At 45.3% G+C, this 17,895-nt stretch overlaps 1 protein-coding gene across 2 annotated transcripts in view; it reads right to left on the bottom strand.

Annotated features, from left to right (window-relative positions):
• ZFYVE26 (zinc finger FYVE-type containing 26) overlaps window positions 1-17,895 on the bottom strand; it is a 657,581-nt gene that overhangs the window by 393,246 nt on the left and 246,440 nt on the right. The window lies entirely within an intron of this gene.

Raw genomic sequence — 17,895 nt, 5'->3', positions numbered from 1 at the left:
CCAGACTGCCTGCAACCACGGACCCTTTCTCAGCCGTTTTTTTCTTCTTAATTTTTCTCTGTTGTGCCACTGTTATTGAGCCCGTCTGTGTCTTGCTCTAATTCCACCACTGTTTTTATTTTCTCGTACCTGCCTGTTCCTTTCGCCTTTCGCCGCTGCTGCCCCTGCGGCCCCTCCCCCCCGGAATTCAACCGTTCCCGCCTCCCAGGCTCTACTTCCTCCCACCTCCCCTACTTAATGAGAGCCATGCGCAGCGGGCTCGCCAAAGGCAAGCCCGTCTGTGACTCGACTGCGGCCAGTGCCAGGAACCCTGGACCTCCCACTAACCATTGCTAAGACACCACCACCCTCCTCGCACTCAACCCTGGAAGACTTAGAGAATGCCAACAGGCCTCACCAAACATGACCCACAGCCAGTTCTCCTGCCACCAGACACTCACCGCCACCCCGGCCTCCAACACCGCCGACGCCAGCACTGGCGACACTCTAAAATCCATCCTCCTCAACGTACGCTCCGTACACAAACACGCCATGGCAATCTGGAACCTACTCGACTCTCTCTCGCCCGACATCGCCTTCTTCACACAGACCCAGACTAATGCATCCTCCGCCCCCGACATCAGCACCGCCATCCCAGATGGATACAAGATCCAGAGGAAAGATCGCCCCAACCACCCAGGAGGGGTCTCACCATCGCCCACAAGAGCATCCTCTGCCTCACCACCTCCAGCGAAACCTTCCCCTATGCCGAACACCTGCACTTCCAGATCCAGACCACCCCCAAAGCCACACTCCAAGGAACCCTCGTCTACAGACCCCCCAGGCCCCCGAACACCCTTCGCCACCACCATCACCGGCTTCATCGCACCCCACACAATCGCCTCAGCAAACTACATACTCATTGGAAACCTGGACTTCCACCTCGACAACCCCAGCGACCCCAACTCCACTATCCTTCGTGACAACCTCACCAGCATCGGACTTAAACAACTCATCAACACACAGATCCACAGAGCAAGACACACCCTCGATCCCATCTACGCGGCAGGAAACAGCGTCCAATTCAGCCACACAACGCAGCCGCCATGGACCGACCACTACTGCGTACACTTCGCCATCAACAAACCCAAGGCACCCAAACAAGCCCCACGCCCCCCTGGAAGGAACTGGAGCAAGGTTACAGACGAGCAACTTGCTCCACCCTCACCCAAGACCACCATACCTGGGCAAACGACGCAGCCAGAGAACTCCACACCTGGACCTCCAACCCTCGCAGCGAAGCCACATCCCATCCCAAGACCTCTGCGACAAGCTTGGAACTGATTTCCATCTCAAGATCAAAAACCTCTACGAAAACTTTATCGACCATCCACCAGGCCACCAGAGACGGCCCCCACACCCCCCAGAAACACCAGCCAGCCCATCATCTCAAACTGGACAGTCTCGACTATGAAAAGCATCCACTCGGGGTCCCCATCGACCCCTGCCCCCCTCACATCCACCACAGAGCCGCGGCCGCCATCGCACTCGGACTACAACGCACCATCAACTCCACCTTCAAAACATGTACCTTCCCAGACGATTGGAAGCACACAAAAGTCAGACCTCTGCTCAAGAAGCCCACAGCTGACCCCACCGACCTCAAGAACTATCGGCCCATCTCGCTCATCCCCTTCGCAGCCAAAGTTGCAGAAAAAACAGTCAACAGGAAACTCGCACGATTCATTGAAGAGAACGCCTTCCTCTACCCATCTCAATCCGGGTTCTGACGCAACCACAGCACAGAAACCGCCCTACTCGCCACTACAGACGACATACACACCCTCCTGGACCAAGGCCACCCCGCAGCCCTCATCCTACTCGACCTATCAATGGCCTCCCACCGCACACTAGTCGCCAGACTACACGACGCAGGCATACACGGAACAGCCCTGGACTGGATCCGATCATTCCTCACCGGAAGAAGCCAAAGGATCAGACTCACACCCTTCCTCTCCGACCCCACGAAAATCACCTGCGGAGTCCCACAGGCTTCATCCCTGAGCCCTACCCCCTTCAAAATCCACATGGCGCCCCTCGCAGCCATCGTCCGACAGCACGGCCTCAACATTGTATCCTACGCCGATGACACCCAGCTCATCCTCTGCCTCAGCACTGCCAAACTCAACTTCCATAAAGGAATGCAAGGCGTCGCAGTCTGAATGACCAACAGCTGCCTGAAGCTAAATGCCAAGAAGACAGAAGTCCTCGTCCTCTGTACCACCCTTTATGCATGGGACAGCACCTTGTGGCCGACCGCCCTCGGAAGCCCACCTACCACCTCAGACCACGCCAAGAACCTCTGTATCATACTCGACTCATCACTCACCATGAACCGACAGGTCAATACCGTCACCTCCAGCTGCTTCTGCATCCTCCGCAAGACCTTCAAGTCTAGATACCCCCTGAGTCGAGGAAGACAGTCAGCCAAGCACTCATCACCAGCAGACTGGACTATGCAAACACACTCTACACTGGCATCAACAAGTCTCTACTCCGCAAACTCCAGACAATACAGAACACTGCTGCCAGACTCGTCCTCGGCATCCCCTGACACGAACACATCAGTCGACACCTATGAAGTCTCCACTGGCTCCCCGTGGAGAAAAGAGTCACTTTCAAAATCCTCGCTCACGCCTACAAATGCCTACACAACAACAGACCCAAATACCTCAACAACAGAATCAACTTCCACGTACCTAAAAAAACCCTCAGATCTTTCAACCTCGCACTGACAATAGCTCTTTTCAAAAAGGTTGCTCTACCTCCACATGATGCACCATCTATCTGAATTATGCCTTTTAAGTACCTACACTTTTTTTGACGAGGGTTCGAATTATGCACATTTTCTTCTTGTGGTCGAATATGATGCCTGTGTGTCCTATTATGCTGATGATGAGGGTTTGGGTATTTATTTTATTTATTTATTAAAAGTTTTATATAGCGCGAACAAGATCCTTACAGATATCAGAGCGCTTCACAATGACAGGGTAGGGGCAGTAGGAATGAACAGAGGTAATGGGAGCAATGAAGTAGTCACTAACATGAAAGGAAAATAATAACATACATAAAACATATCAATATACAGTACGGTAAACAAGTAATATAAGACAGCACAAGTCATTGGTCCCACTACAGAGGTGTTCAGGTACACCTTGGGTGTATGGAAGGCTTATACCAGTGTTTTAGTATAGAGAGAGCACTGAGTGGGGGCATCGGGAGGGTGAATCAGTGACCCAGCGTGTATCATATATTGGTCGGTAGTAAGAAAGTAGCGTAGTAGTGTCTCCATCAAGTAGAGGTATAGTGCCAAAGGACAAGGTGAGCATTGACACAAGGCAATGCAGAGTCTCTGATCCAGCACCTATAAGGTTCAGGAGATCTTGGCCAGAAGGATGGTTTTCACCTCTTTCTTGAAGAGTGCAGTGGAGGAGATACGCCTGGTTTCAGGAGGGAGCGCATTCCAGATCCTGGGTGCCATTCCTGAGAAGGAGCGCTTGTAAGTTTTCTCTTTCAGGAATCTACGGGGTTTCAGGAGTAGATTCTTTGAGCTTCTATTGGATCTCGAACCTCCTGATATAGACAACTTTTGAGCGAGGTAGTTGGGTGCATTGTGGTGCACGGCCGCGTGTGTCATAACTGCAATTGGCAGACATTCACTAGTACTACTGGGTATCTCAACTTTCGTAAACAAAGATTGGCTTTTTAGGCAACACGATCACTTGTTATTCCCTTTGACCTCTGTTTCATCGGCATAGAAATGGGATTAACTAGACCACCTTCTGTCATCAAGTCTTCTCATCACAGCGCTAGTGCCGAAATACTGGATGGAGAGTTTAAAGTGTGCAGGTAGAATCACAATGTGACTTAAGAGTCACTGCTGTGGGTAATTGTATTAGTAGTATAAAATTAAGTGATATAGGGGAAACAGATCCTATTAAGTCCTTTGCAGCCTCAGAGTGGGGAATTAAGGTTAAACAAATCCCAGTTTTCTAAGTACTTTCAGCTTAGACAAATGCTTGAGAAATATAAATAAATAAAAAATTCCCTTTGAGAATTCAACCCCCCTCAAGGTCAAATTGGTGGTTCACTAATTAGAGACCAAGGACTATTGCTTGTAAGTGTATTGTGTTCTAAATAGTTCATACACTTTGCGACGCTTAAATATAATTGTGAGAGAGCAGAGTCCACTGGATGGGGATAACTAGCATGAAGGCAGAAAAGCCCTAATTCTTTGAAATAAAAAAATAATTTGCACCTGTAGGTTTATTCCCTCTCTTGGACAAGGAGTTTCACATTCTTAGACTTCAAAAAGGTTTCCAAGAGTACTCCCGAAAAACTGTGACAGTCACGTGAATTTTTCAAATGTGTTTTACATTAAACTTTGCAGTAGTGTAACTGCACTTTTATATTTACCTAAAATAATTATTCACAGGGAAATGATTATTCCCGGTGAAATCTACATTTCCATACACACCTGCTACTTTTGGGGTTGTTCCTTTCCCATTTCCTTCCATAAACTGATATGCTTCTGTCCGTATATCTGTGACTGTGTGCAGGATGGAAATGATCTTTGAAGCCTAGATCAAAAGTCTAGTTTGGGCAAAAAGGTTTGCTTGACTCAACCTGTCCCACAGATTACTCATAAATCAGTAATGTTATTTTTCAATTCCATGACTTGAGCATATTTTGTCTTTTACTGTGGCTCACTTTGCCGGTACTAATCCCAGCGAAATATACTTGGCCTTTATATTTCTTTCTTTCTGCAGACTGGCAACTTCTATAGAAAGCCTATTGTGAGAGAATTTCCTACTCCTAAGCAACTCATTACCCTATCCCAGAAAAGAATCAAGTTGGGACGGTGAATTAGGCATCGAGTTTTTGGTGTTGTTTATGCCCTTTGTAAATGCCTAAATTGAATATGTAGTAAACATACATTTTTGGAGTCCATATTAGTCCATATTATTATGCAAGCAAGCCCTGGCCTATTTGCCATCCTCCTTCTTATTATTATTAAGGTTCAACTTTCATTTATTTGTGAACAGCCCTCCCTGAGCAATACAGGCCCTTTGGTACTTACTGTTTATGTTTCTTTCAGCAAATTGTCTTCCAATTGCTAATATGGCATGAATACTGTTTACTAGCCAGCTCCAAGAATCCTTCCTACATTGCCATAACTATGCTGTCAATCTAACATGCAATAGAAAGAGATTCCTCTGTAGCTTCCATGCTTCACAAAATGATTCCAAACGGAGGTAAACAATTACCTGAATAATTATCACTTTGTGTGGAACATCCCATCTGGTCCAAATTCAAAGTGCCCCTTGCCTGCTTGAATCTGATACAATGCTGCTCTAGGTAGCATATATCATGCTGGCAATAAGGAAAGAGGAAATTTGGCCGAAAAACACACACAGCGTCTCAAATTCGGTAAGCAGCCCTTCTATATTCAATTTAAGCCCATCCAAGCATAGCTGTGCATTGAGACATTTGAAAGGACCTCTAGATATTAACAAATACAACCCCTGAAAGACCAAGCTTCTGTTAGCAGGGCAGTTAATCAATAAACTGTTCACAGTTTAGGTTCAAAACCATGAATAAGGCCAGTCATTTTGTTACATCCAAGGATCACAAGGAAAAGTATTTATAATGAAAGAAGATGTATTCTTAGGATAAGTACAGCACTCAGATCCAACAGAGTGTTTCTCCTTTCAGCTCCAGCCTTCAACTGCAAAGCTGAAGCTCAACATTCCATTTCTGCTAAGCAACACATAGTTAAAAGATGCATTCCTATCTAAGATACAAACTATGTTTGAAACATATACAATAAATATTCAACATAAAACTAAGAATGTAACACACCTCTTCTCCTATATCAAAAAATCTAAAACAAAATAGAACTAAGTAACATATTCTTCTATATATTTAGGTTTAAATTTCATTCTAGAGCTACACTTAATACAAGAATTGGATAGATCAGACGACAAAGAAGAATCACTAACAAAATCAGATGAAGAAGCATTGTTGACAATTTCATCAATATTCTCAACACAATTTTCAACATTTCCTTCCGAGGTATCTCCTTGTGAGGTTAAATCACCAATTTGCAAATACGTATTCCCTGTAGAAATAATTAAATCATCTCTGCCATGAAAGACCTCATCAGATTCAGTAGCAAAGTTTGTATTTTTGTCAGCATTTTTTACCTTGGCAACATTCCTTTTACTCCACCATTTCCCACCCAAAACCTTGACAGCATGTTTACTAACATTGACTATTGTCGTCTCAGAGTAAAAACTAGAACCTCTTATTTTAAATGGTCTTCTGATCCTAACTTTATCTCCAATCTCAAACAATTCATCCTTTACATGTTTGTTTTCATCATATCTAATTTTTGATTTAATTTGAGATTTTTCCACATTACTTTTAATTTGATCAAAACAAGCAACACTTTTCTCAAACTTAGTTTTTCTGACAACCCATTCTGGAGACAACTCATTAAAAGATTCCCTCCCTCTCAGCTTAGCAAACGGAGTTACTCCTGTTGTTGAGTGGGGAGTGTTGTTGTGTGACCAAACTCTATCACTTACTACTTCCTGTACTTGTAAACCTGAAGATGAGGCTAATTGGACAGAATCTTTTAAAATGTGGTTCACCCTTTCCACTAAACCATTTCCTTGTGGACTGTACAACGCCGTGGTGAGATGTTTAATGCAAAGATTACTGAAAGTCTCTCATATTATGTGAGACAAATTGTACCCCATTGTCTGATACAATAAAAGCAGGCACACCTTCAGATCTAAAAAGTTGCGTCAAAAACTTGATTACATTTTCAGTGTTGGGATCCCTCATGTATTTATAGGACACCCACTTAGAATAGTAATCAACAACTGTTAATATAAATCTGAAACCTTGATTCAATCCACCATTAGGCCCCAAGAAATCTATGCCTAATTTTTCCCATGGATTGTTAGAAAATTAACCGGAGATGAAGGGGATTCACAGTATGTAAGGACTTCTCAGCATGCGTACACTCAATGCAGTTATTCAACAACGTGTCAACACAAACGTCCATGCCAGGCCACCAGTAATGCAACCTTAACCTTTTCTTTGTGCTAGTAATTCCCCCATGCCCTTTATGAGCTAGAGCAATGACCTTGTTTCTGATGGAAGTTGGAGGAATGAGAAGAGAACCTCTTATAATGAAATCACTTTCAAGACTTAATTCATCCTTGACTTTGGAAATAAGGAGCAATTCTCTGTCAATTTGACTCTCCCTGGGCCACCCAGTAAAAATAAAAAAAATTAAAATGGTTTGAGAATTATCTGAAGAAGGAGCTTGTAGCCAATCAGATTGAGAAATGACTCCTTTTGTTAATTTCAACCCTTCAATCAAGCTGACCACTACTTCTTTATCGTCCATTATAGTATCTAAATCAGAATCATTTAAAGGACACCTTGATAAAAAATCAGCCTTGAAGTTTTTTCCCCCCGGAATATGTCTCATTACAAAATTGTAATCATACAGTTTAGAAAATAGTCAAACTAACCTAGGGCTGGCATTTCATAAACCCTTATCATTCCAAATGAAAATGAGTGGCTTATGATCTGAAATAAGGACAAATTGTCTTCCACAAACATAAGTCGAAAAGTGTCTAACACCCCAGACACAAGCCAGAGCCTCTTTTTCTATAGTGCTATAATTTGTCTCTGATGAAGAGAGTCGACGAGATGCAAAAGCAATAATATTTTCATTACCATCAAATATTTGACTAAGCACAGCACCTAGTCCTGCATTACTAGCGTCAACTGTAATGTAAGAAGTAGAATTTTCATTAAATGCTTTAAGAGCAAAAGCACCTATTATCAAATCCTTTAGACTTTCAAATACAACTTTTTGTTCATTTCCCCACATGAACTTAACTTTGTTCCTTGTCAAGAATCTCAAAGGCTCACTAATGAGTGCAAAATGTTGAACAAATCTTGAGTAAAACTCGCTCAACCCCAAAAATGACCTCAACTGATCATTGTTAGAAGGTTGAGCACATTCTCGAATAGCCCTCAAGAGGTCTTGTTTAGGACTAATGCCACTTTGTAAAATGATGTTACCTAAATATTCCACCTGATTCAGTAAAAATGTACACTTTTGTTTATTGACAGTCATTCCATGTTTGTTCAAAATATCTAAAACTTGATCTAACTTGGTGAGGTGTTCTTCCACAGTATTGGTACATATTAATATGTCATCCTGGTAGGCTAAAACGTCTTTAACATCACGAAAGAGTTGAGACATCAATTTTTGAAAGACCGAAGCTGCTGAAGCTAGACCAAAAGGGAGTCTTAAAAATCTGAAAGGACCAAATGGTGTGTTGAAAGCGGTTAAATCTTTAGAATCATCATGCAACTCAATTTGATGGTAGGCCGCCCTCAAATCTATTGTGGAAGACTTTTTAGTACCTTTTGGTTTTATTTTATTTTGAAAGTTTTATATAGCGCGAACAAGATCCTTGCAGATATCAGAGCACTTTACAAATACATGGAATAAGAAAAACGAGCGAGTGATTAACAAGGTTATAGTGCACGGAATGGCTGTAGGTTATCAATGGAGAGCAAATAAAATAGGGAAACAAGGAACATAGTAGATCAGACAAGACATATAGAAAGAGGATAACCGAAGAGTCTCAGTAGATCCAAGGCAAATGTTCAGGTGAATTTAGCCATGAGGATCGCTTTTACTTCTTTTTTGAAGAATGCAGTGGAGGAGATAAGTCTGGTTTCTGGAGGGAGGGCATTCCAGATCCTGGGTGCCATTCCTGAGAAGGAGCGTTTATACGTTTTTTCCTTCCGGAATCTTTGAGGTTTCAGAAGAAGATTTTTTGTGCTTCTAGTGGCTCTTGAGCCACCTGAAATTGTCAGCTTCTGGGTGAGGTAGCTGGGTGAGTTGTGGTGTACAGCCATGTGAGTCATGCAGGCATTTTTCAGATGGATTCTAGCTTCATAAGGCAGCCAGTTCAGGGATTTTAAGTCAGGGGAAATGTGCGAGCGTTTTTTTGATCCAGTGATAAGTCTCGCTGCAGCGTTCATAGAGGCTCTTAGTGGTGCGGTAGCTGAGAGGTGGAGACAACAGAGGGCGACGCTTCCATAGTCTATCCAGGGAATGACTAGCGTTTGTACTGAGGTTTGGAAGTCCTTGGCTTGGGAGGAAGGGTTTAAGCTTCCTCAGAGTATTGAGTTGGAAATTAGCTCCCTTAGTTGCCTTGCTGATATGATGTTGCATATTGAGATTAGCGTCAAGGGTTACGCCTAAAGATTTCGCTGAATCCACGATGGTAGGTTGGACGCTGAGTGCAGTTAGGTGTTTAAGCCAAGTCTGAGTGATAGAGAATTTAGCGGGAGGTGAAATAAGAAGGAATTCCGTTTTTAGAGCGTTAAGTTTGAGGTGATTCTCGGCCAGCCATGTCTGGGTCTTATAAAGCGTTGACTTGAGTAGTTTGATGTCATCAGGGGATTGTATTTTGAGGTAGAGTTGGGTGTCGTCAGCGTACATGTGAAATTGTACATTAGATGCTTGCAGCAAAGTGGTGAGTGGCTCCATGATTAGGTTGAACAATGTTGGGGATAAGGAGGATCCTTGTGGGACGCCAAGTGTTATGGGAACGGGTGAGGACATCAAGTTGTTGATCTTGAATTTCTGGGACCGGTTATGCAGAAAGGAGGTAAACCACTTGAGTACAGTCCCTGATAGACCCATTCTGATATTCAACAGCTCGAGTAGGTTCTTGTGTTTGACGGTGTCAAAGGCTGATGAGAGATCAAGTAGGATGAGTAGGCAGGTATCGTTCTGATCTAAGATTTGGAGAGCGTCATCAATTATGTGTGTCATGGCTGTTTCCGTGCTGTGTCCTGCTCGGAAGCCTGATTGATGAGAGTTGAGGAGGTCAAACTGATCAATGTCTTTCGTCAATTGGAGTTGGATGCATTTTTCCAACAGTTTGGCCAGGGTAGGAATATTGGAGATAGGACGGTAATTGTTTAGGTCATTAGGGTCTGCTGTGGCTTTCTTGAGTACAGGCAAAACTTGTCCCACTTTGAGGGAGTCGGGGATGAGTCCTTGTTGAAGTGAGCTGTTAATAATTTTGGTCCAGAGCGGGAGAAGCAGTGGGATGAAGTCCTTTACAGCGTTTGCAGGGAGGGGGTCCGTGAGGTGATTACAAGGTTTCACGGTCCTGAGCAGTTTGCCAATTGTTTCTTCTGTGTAGGTGTCAAAGGACGACAATGTAGCATTGTTTTTTAGTTCAATGGGTGTGATGCTGTGGGGGCTAGAGTAAAGGCTTAGAACATTGAGGAGGTCGTTTCTGATATTATCTGTCTTTAGATTAAAGAAGGCAGAGAATTCTTCACATGACGGTAGAGTGCTCGTAGTGATATGTGATTGTTGAGGTTGTTCCTTGGATTGTGTTCTGATTAGCTCAAACAGTTTTTTTGGCCGGTTTTTTGCTTGGTCAAGCTGGTGGCTAAAGAAATCTGCTTTCGAGCGTTTGATTTTCCTGAAGTAGGCGTTTCTCTTTTTCTTAAGAGCTTTAAGGTGCAGAGCCGAGGGGGCTGATCTCCAGTTGCGCTCTGCCAGTCTCATGGCTCGTCTATCTTCATTGAGCCTACCATCGTACCATGGTTTTGAGTTCTTAGCGGAGACTCTCTTGAGTTGCAGGGGGGCGACCTCATTGATTATTGAGGCCATAGAGTTAAGGTAATGGTCAGTGAGAGCCTGAACGTCTGAGGCACCAGTAGGGGGAAGGAGAAGATTGCAGCTGGGGGAAGGTAATGAGTTAGGGTTGAGTTTCTTCATGTCTCTTTTCCAGACCTTAAGTTTGGTGGATTGAACCGGGTTGAGTTTGACATTTTCGTTGATGAAGAATGTGATAATGTGGTGGTCAGACCAGTCACAGGGTTGGATTGACCCAAGTTGGGTAGATTCCTCTTTGGAGATGATTAGGTCGAGGATAGAGCCTTTGTCATGAGTGGGGCTGTTGCAGATTTGGGTGAGGTCAAGAGCGTTGAGAAAGTTCTTGAGACTATTTACTACCGCGTCATTGTGATCATTCCTGTGGAGGTTGAAGTCTCCAAGGAATATTTGAGTGTTTTGATGATGGAGTTGGTTGTGATCCTGTCCATGAGTTGTTGGGTGAAGGTGAGGTGGTAAATAATATGTAGAGAGCATACAGGTTTGCCTTCGCTGATGACGTCGAGGCAGATGTATTCACAGGAGGAGAGTATAGGGGAAGTGGCTCTGGTAACTGAGAGGTTGCTCCTGTAAATGCATGCGATTCCACCACCTGTCTTGCCATTCCTGTCCAGTCTAATGATGTGATAATTGGGGGGAACTAGAATGTCAATGATTGGCGTTGAGGATTCGGTTAACGAGGTTTCAGTGAGAATGGTCAGGTCAAGGTGTAGTGTGTTGATAAGGTCAGCTATGTCGGAGGAGTGTCTAGGGGCCGATCTGCAGTTGAGTAGTGTGCACTTGGGTGATAAGGGAGGAAGCGGGTTCTAGAGTGAGGGAGACTTTTTTAAGGTTATTAGGGACGGAGCCTCAATTGTTGTCTGTGGGGGGCCTAAGAGGGTTGGAGTGGATAGTGGGGATGGGAAGGTGTGTGGTGGCTATGTGGTTCATGAGAATGGGATCATAGGAGCGTAGGAGGGAGCGTATGTCGTATTCCGAGAGTGGATTGATGGTACGTCGAGGACGGGTGGCGGAATTACGAGCGGGGATTGAGATCGGGTGAGGAGAGTTTTGTGTGATGGAGTGAATAGGATGGGTGGGGGACTTGTTAGGAGAGGAGGTAATGGTGGGTAATGGATGTCTGGGTTGAATAGAGAGTAGCTCTTTGAAGGTATGAAGATCCTCTTTGATTTGGAGGAGGGTGGACATAATCATGTCCAGAGTGGAGTTAGGAATGGGGGTGTAGTTGGGGATGGGAGCTGAGGGTGAATAAGTGTCAAGGGTACTGTAGTGGGAGGGGAGGTGTATGCCATTGTGAGGGGAAGCTAGGGTAGGGGGGTGGTGGGACTGGTGAGGGGGTTGGTCGAAGGAGGAGGAGAGAAGGTGGGGGAAGAGTGTGGAATAGGGATGACGGGAGTGCCAATGTGGCAATGGGGTCTAAGGATGGGAGGGGAGAGGGTCCTCGGAGGGGAAATGGACCTGTTGTGGGGTGAGGAGTGGAGTTGAAGGAGGTAGGGTGTTCTGAGTGTCCAGCTGGCAGTGGGAGTGGAGGGGTATGGGAGAAGGAAGGGGGAGTGAGGGGGGGGGGCGATGTAAGAAGAGGAGTGTTCTCTGCCTGGAAACGGAGGGGGTGAGGTAACTATAACAGGTGAGTGTGTGACAAGAGTACTGGGGAGAGGGAGGAGGGGTGTGTCATTGTGATGCAGTGCTAGGGTAGAAGGAGGGAAGGTGGGAGGGGTGAGGGGACTAGTAGTAGGAGGCGCTGTGGAGTCTTGGGTGCTATGATTGGAGGTCAGATGGGTAGGAGTCGGATGATTGGAGACATGTTCTTTGAAGGTGGGGAACAAGTTATCGAACCGGTTAAGGTTCCGGTCCGTGGATTGAATCAGGATAATACCGTTGTTGTGGATAGTGATGGTTGCTCTCGCTGGGAAGGAATGGGATGGTGCAATGGAAAGTGCAAGGCCATGAGCAGACTTCCTAGTGGCGCAGATCGTGAGTAAGGTGAAAAAGGTTTTCCTCCATTGCGCTCTACGTTTGGTGTAGAAGATGATATCGGTGGTCTTGACTCCACTGTTTAGTGAGAGGTAAGTGTCCGCAAAGGGGGTTTCAGGGTGGGACTTCAGGAAGTTGTGTTTAAAGCGTTTGGCGTTTTTTTTAGGGAGCTCAGGGGGGTAATTGATTTTATAAGTGTGCGTGCCTGAGGGTTCCATCTTGAATACGAGGCAGGGGAAAACAGTCAACTTGTATATTCTTATTCAGCGATCTTAAATCAACACACAGCCTGAGTTCATCACAATTTTTTTTTAAGTGCGACTACTATGGGAGGAACCCATAAGGATTAATCAATTTGTTCAATAACACCCTCCTTACATAACTGATTAAGATGATTTTTAAGCTTATCCCTAATGCTTAGAGGTACATGTCTAACCTTGTGGACTGTCGGAATGGCATCAGGTTTTAGTATGATTTTATGTTCAAATCCTTTGACTAAACCTAACTTATCTGAAAACACAGCTTGAGGTTTATTGATGATGGTTTCTGAAGAGGAGCAATCAGTAAGTACTGAATTAACATTCCTGGAACGATCTAATGAAATGGGATTATCAGTGCCCGGTCTCAACTCCGAACTTTCCTTGGTCTTACCAGCCAAGAATATTATATCCCATTTTTGCAATATAAATTTTGGACATAATGGTTCTATCTTCAAAAGTGAGACTATCATTAAAGTATCCCATCATATCAATTTCTTGTCCATAAAAAGCTACTGTACGTATGTCAGGGGGTATTAACTCAACTCCTTGCCATTCTTTAAAAATACATCAGAGAGAATCATAACAGGAGATCCAGAATCCACTGTAACCTTCACCAATACATTACCTATTTTTATATCACACACTGGATCACTACTATTAGAAGTTTGCTGTGAATCAACCATATCAACAGATAACAGAATCTTCTTTACTGTATTTTCTTCCTTATGAGACCGTACCTCATCAAAGTCTCCAGCTTCTACATACATTGTTTTAGATTTAAATTTACATACAGAGGTAAAATGTCCAATTTTCTTGCAATTAGTGCATTGTTTCTTTAATGCTGGACAAGTGGGAGAATGAGCTAAATGTGATTTTGAACCACATCTAAAACATTGAAATGGTTTATCAGTTTTCTTCCATTCACTTTTGTTGGAAGATTTATCTCGATGAGTGACAGATTGTGAAGTTTGTTGTGAGACTTTATTCACTGATTCAGTAATGGAAGGTTTCTTGTTTCCAAGTTCCTTGGAAGCTGAAACAGATCTTTCAATGCCCCTTGCTATTTCTAAAGTTTCAATTAATGAAGGGTTTCTACAACATAATATTGTTATGTTATGTTATTAAACATTTATATCGCGCACGGATACTCAAGAGTGTCCCGGCACGGAGGTGAACCATAACAACAAGCAGCATATTTAGATGGATTGATTAAAAAGGAAGGTCTTCAGCTGTTTCTTAAATAGAATTGCCTCCTGGATGTTGCGCAGCTCCGAAGGGAGAGAATTCCAGGCCACTGCAGCCTTAACAGAGAGGGAGCTACCCCCTAACCGAACCCTGCGAAAGCGGGGAACCGTGATCAGGCGCAGAGTGGTAGAGCGAAGGTTTCTAGAAGGCGTGTAGAAGGAAAAAGGCCTCTGGAGGTAAACCGGGCCAAGACCATGCAAGGCTCTATGAGCCAGCGTAAGGGCCTTGAACTGAATGCGGTGGACAACAGGCAGCCAATGCAAGTCGCGTAAATGCTGCTTCATGCTTGTGCGCCCAGGGATTTGCAGCAGAACCCTGGCCGCCGCATTCTGAATCACTTGCAATTTCTTTGACTGGTATCCAGGGACTCCGACGTATAAGCCATTGGCGTAGTCAATACGGGACAAAATCAATGCTCGAGTGACCATTTCCTTAGCAGAACGAGGTAGCAAAGGGAAGAACTTCTTAAGCGATTTTAAGATACCAAAGCATACCCCTGCCAATCGCTTTATTTGAGTCGGAAAACGGAGATCTTCCTCAAACCAGATCCCCAGATTTTTCGCGGGATTGCCAGATGACAATGGCTGGGGATACTCAGGGGGCCACAAAGTCTCCTTAAAGAACGATGGAAAAGGGCCATAGAGGAGAACCTCGGATTTACCCTCATTACACTTCAGCTGTGCCCGGGCCAGCCAACCAAAGACCGCTGCAAGGCAGCGCTGGGCAGCTGAGGGAGATGTTTCACCCTCCTTCCAGGTAAAGAGGAGCTGAGTGTCATCTGCATAAGCGATGACTTTTGCACCCAGCTCGTCCGTTAGAAAAATGAGGGGGGTAACGTAAACATTAAAAAGCAGGGGGCTCAGAGTCGAGCCCTGAGGGACTCTGGTGGCCACTGTGCGGGGGGTGGAAGAAAAAGGGGGCATCCAGACCTGCTGTGTGCGATCTGCTAGGAAAGATTCAAGCCACTTCCAGGCCTGCCCAGACACGCCAATGTGGGAGAGCCTAGAGAGGAGTAGTTGGTGGGGGACCGTATCAAAGGCGGCAGAGAGGTCCAATAAAATCAGCGCCGCTCTGCCGCCCCCGTCCAAACACTCCCTTATGGCTTCTGATATTTCCACAAGAGCAGTCTCGGTGCTATAGGAGGCTCTAAATTCGGATTGAGCAGGATGAAGGGCACCTGATGACTCAAGAAAGGTGGATAGCTGCCTAAAAACTGCTTTCTCACAAATCTTAGCCACCGCCAGAAGTAAAGAAATAGGGCGATAGCTGGCAGGGATGTTAGGATCTAAGGAGGGCTTTTTCAAGAGTGGTATAAGTTTGGCCTCCTTCCATACCTTGGGAACAACGCTGGTCTTAAGTGATAGGTTTATAATAGAATTCACCTCCGGATTACCTACCTCAGCCACCTCAGCAAGCAGTCTAGCAAAACACGGATCAGAGGGAGATCCGGATTTGAGAGATGAGAGAATAGATAGGGAGTCTTTCGGAGTGATCGGCTGAAAAGCCGTTAGTGAGGGGGCAAGCAGAAAGGGAACTGGTGAACTAGGGGTATGGGCGTCAGTCTGCTCAATGCAGTCTGACCCTAGAGAATCCTGTATGGCCTGGATTTTGTCAATGAAAAAGTCAGACAGTTCCTCACACCATTCTGCCGTAACAGGTAGATCAATCCGCTCTGCAGCAGGATTGAGAAAGCTCTGTACAATGGAAAATATTTCCTTTGAGTTATTTCTAGAGCTGGTGATGCGCTCAGTGAAGAAAAGGCTCTTAGCCTCCTTAATAGCTCCATAATACTCCCTCTGGGCTTTTCTGAGTACAGCTTTCGCCAAAGGACAATAATTTAGTCTCCAACCACGTTCAAGTTTTTTACAAGAGTGCTTTAATGCTCTAAGATTGCTGGAATACCAGGGTTTAGATGGTGCATTTCTAACGCGCTTGTCAGGGAGGGAAGGAGTAACAGACTCCACCGCCTGGGCAATCCAGTTAGTAAAATTCATTATAGCACCCTCCAGCGTCACATTGGCAGAAGGCCGAGAGTTAGACAGAACCCTGCCGAAGACGGCAGCATCAATCCTCTGAGAGGGTTTACTTAGAGGGGACTTTAAAAAAAACACAGGTTTAGCAATAGACCAAGAAAACTGAATCAGGGAGTGATCAGACCAGGGTATTTGAAGAGGATGGATACCAGACAGGGTAAAGTTAGAGCACACCAAATCAAGGATATGTCCCCCGATGTGTGTGGGGGAGTTAGTCCATTGAGTAAGCTGTGCCAATTTCAGGGAGTCCGATAGTTCAATCGTATCGGCCCCGGACGGGCAGTCGAAATGTATGTTAAAGTCCCCCAATAATAGAAAGCTGGAGAAGCGTAAAGCCCTAGGGACAATGATCTCATCAAGGGCTTTCAAAAACGCTCCAGAACCCGGGGGCCTATAGACAAGTGTCCCCCCGAGCGTAAAGTGAGGGGTGAGGGGGACAGACAAGTTCAAAAATTCACCCCCTTCAAATCCTAGGGAGACTTCGCGGAGAAGAGTCCATGAATCTCTATACACCACTGCTAAGCCTCCACCCCTGCCCACCTTCCTATCTACCCTGATAATCTTAAACCCCCCTGGGGATAGCTAACTCAACCATGGGGGCCGAGGATTCGTTAAACCAAGTCTCAGTCAGAAACAAGAGATCATATTGGTCCTCCGAAAGGAGTTCATAAAGCTCTAAGGCGTGCTTAACCAGAGAGCGAGAGTTGACAAGAGCCGCCCAGATACAAGCTCCCTCCCCAGCTGTAACCGGGGGAGTAGTCTGAGAAACCGGGGCCTGTGAGGAGGTGTTAAAACTAAAATGGCATTCACTACACTTCCGGGTCAGACTGGCAAGGACGTTCCACTGGCAGACACATTCCTCCTTGAGTTTATTTAGGCCTATTAGAACATCCCGGTTATAGCGTCTAGGCGCTTTCAGGGTCTCGGGGGGGGGCATAGTGGCTGGCGCTGGTCGCGGACTTGTCGCGGATGGGCGCAGACGGGCTTGCCTTGGGCGCGCCTTCGGCGCGTCCGAGTGGGCATGTGCCTTAAATAGGCAGTCCCCTCCCCCAGCTAGAGCGCCAACTCCAGCCCAGGGCCGGTAACCGGAAGTGAGGAAAGGTGCACTGCCCTCTACACAAACGGCACAACAAAGCCGCAGCAGAACGGGGCAAGCAGGTGAGCACACAGATAAAACAGAACAGAATTGCAATGTTTAAAACACGATTTTCCTTTTTAAAATAAACTGGCTGACCGGAGCACCAAACGGATAGCAGGAGCTGCCACTATCCTGCTATGTCCGCTCTGCGCCCTCGTAGGAATGCGTCTTAAATAGGCAGTCCCCTCCCCCAGCTAGTGCGCCATCTCCAGCCCAGGGCCGGTAACCGGAAGTGAGGAAAGGTGCACTGCCCTCTGCACAAACGGCACAACAAAGCCGCGGCAGGACGGGGCAAGCAGGTGAGCACACAGATAAAACAGAACACAATTGCAATGTTTAAAACACGATTTTCCTTTTTAAAATAAACTGGCTGACCGGAGAAGAGCCATAATAAACTATATATATTTAAAGTTAAGTAAAAATAAGCAGAATTAAACAGAATAAAATTATCATTAATAAATTCTA

This window comes from Lissotriton helveticus, chromosome 9 (assembly GCF_964261635.1).
Source record: "Lissotriton helveticus chromosome 9, aLisHel1.1, whole genome shotgun sequence".
In the NCBI taxonomy this organism is placed as follows: domain Eukaryota; kingdom Metazoa; phylum Chordata; class Amphibia; order Caudata; family Salamandridae; genus Lissotriton; species Lissotriton helveticus.
This window is presented reverse-complemented; position numbering and strand designations above follow the sequence as displayed.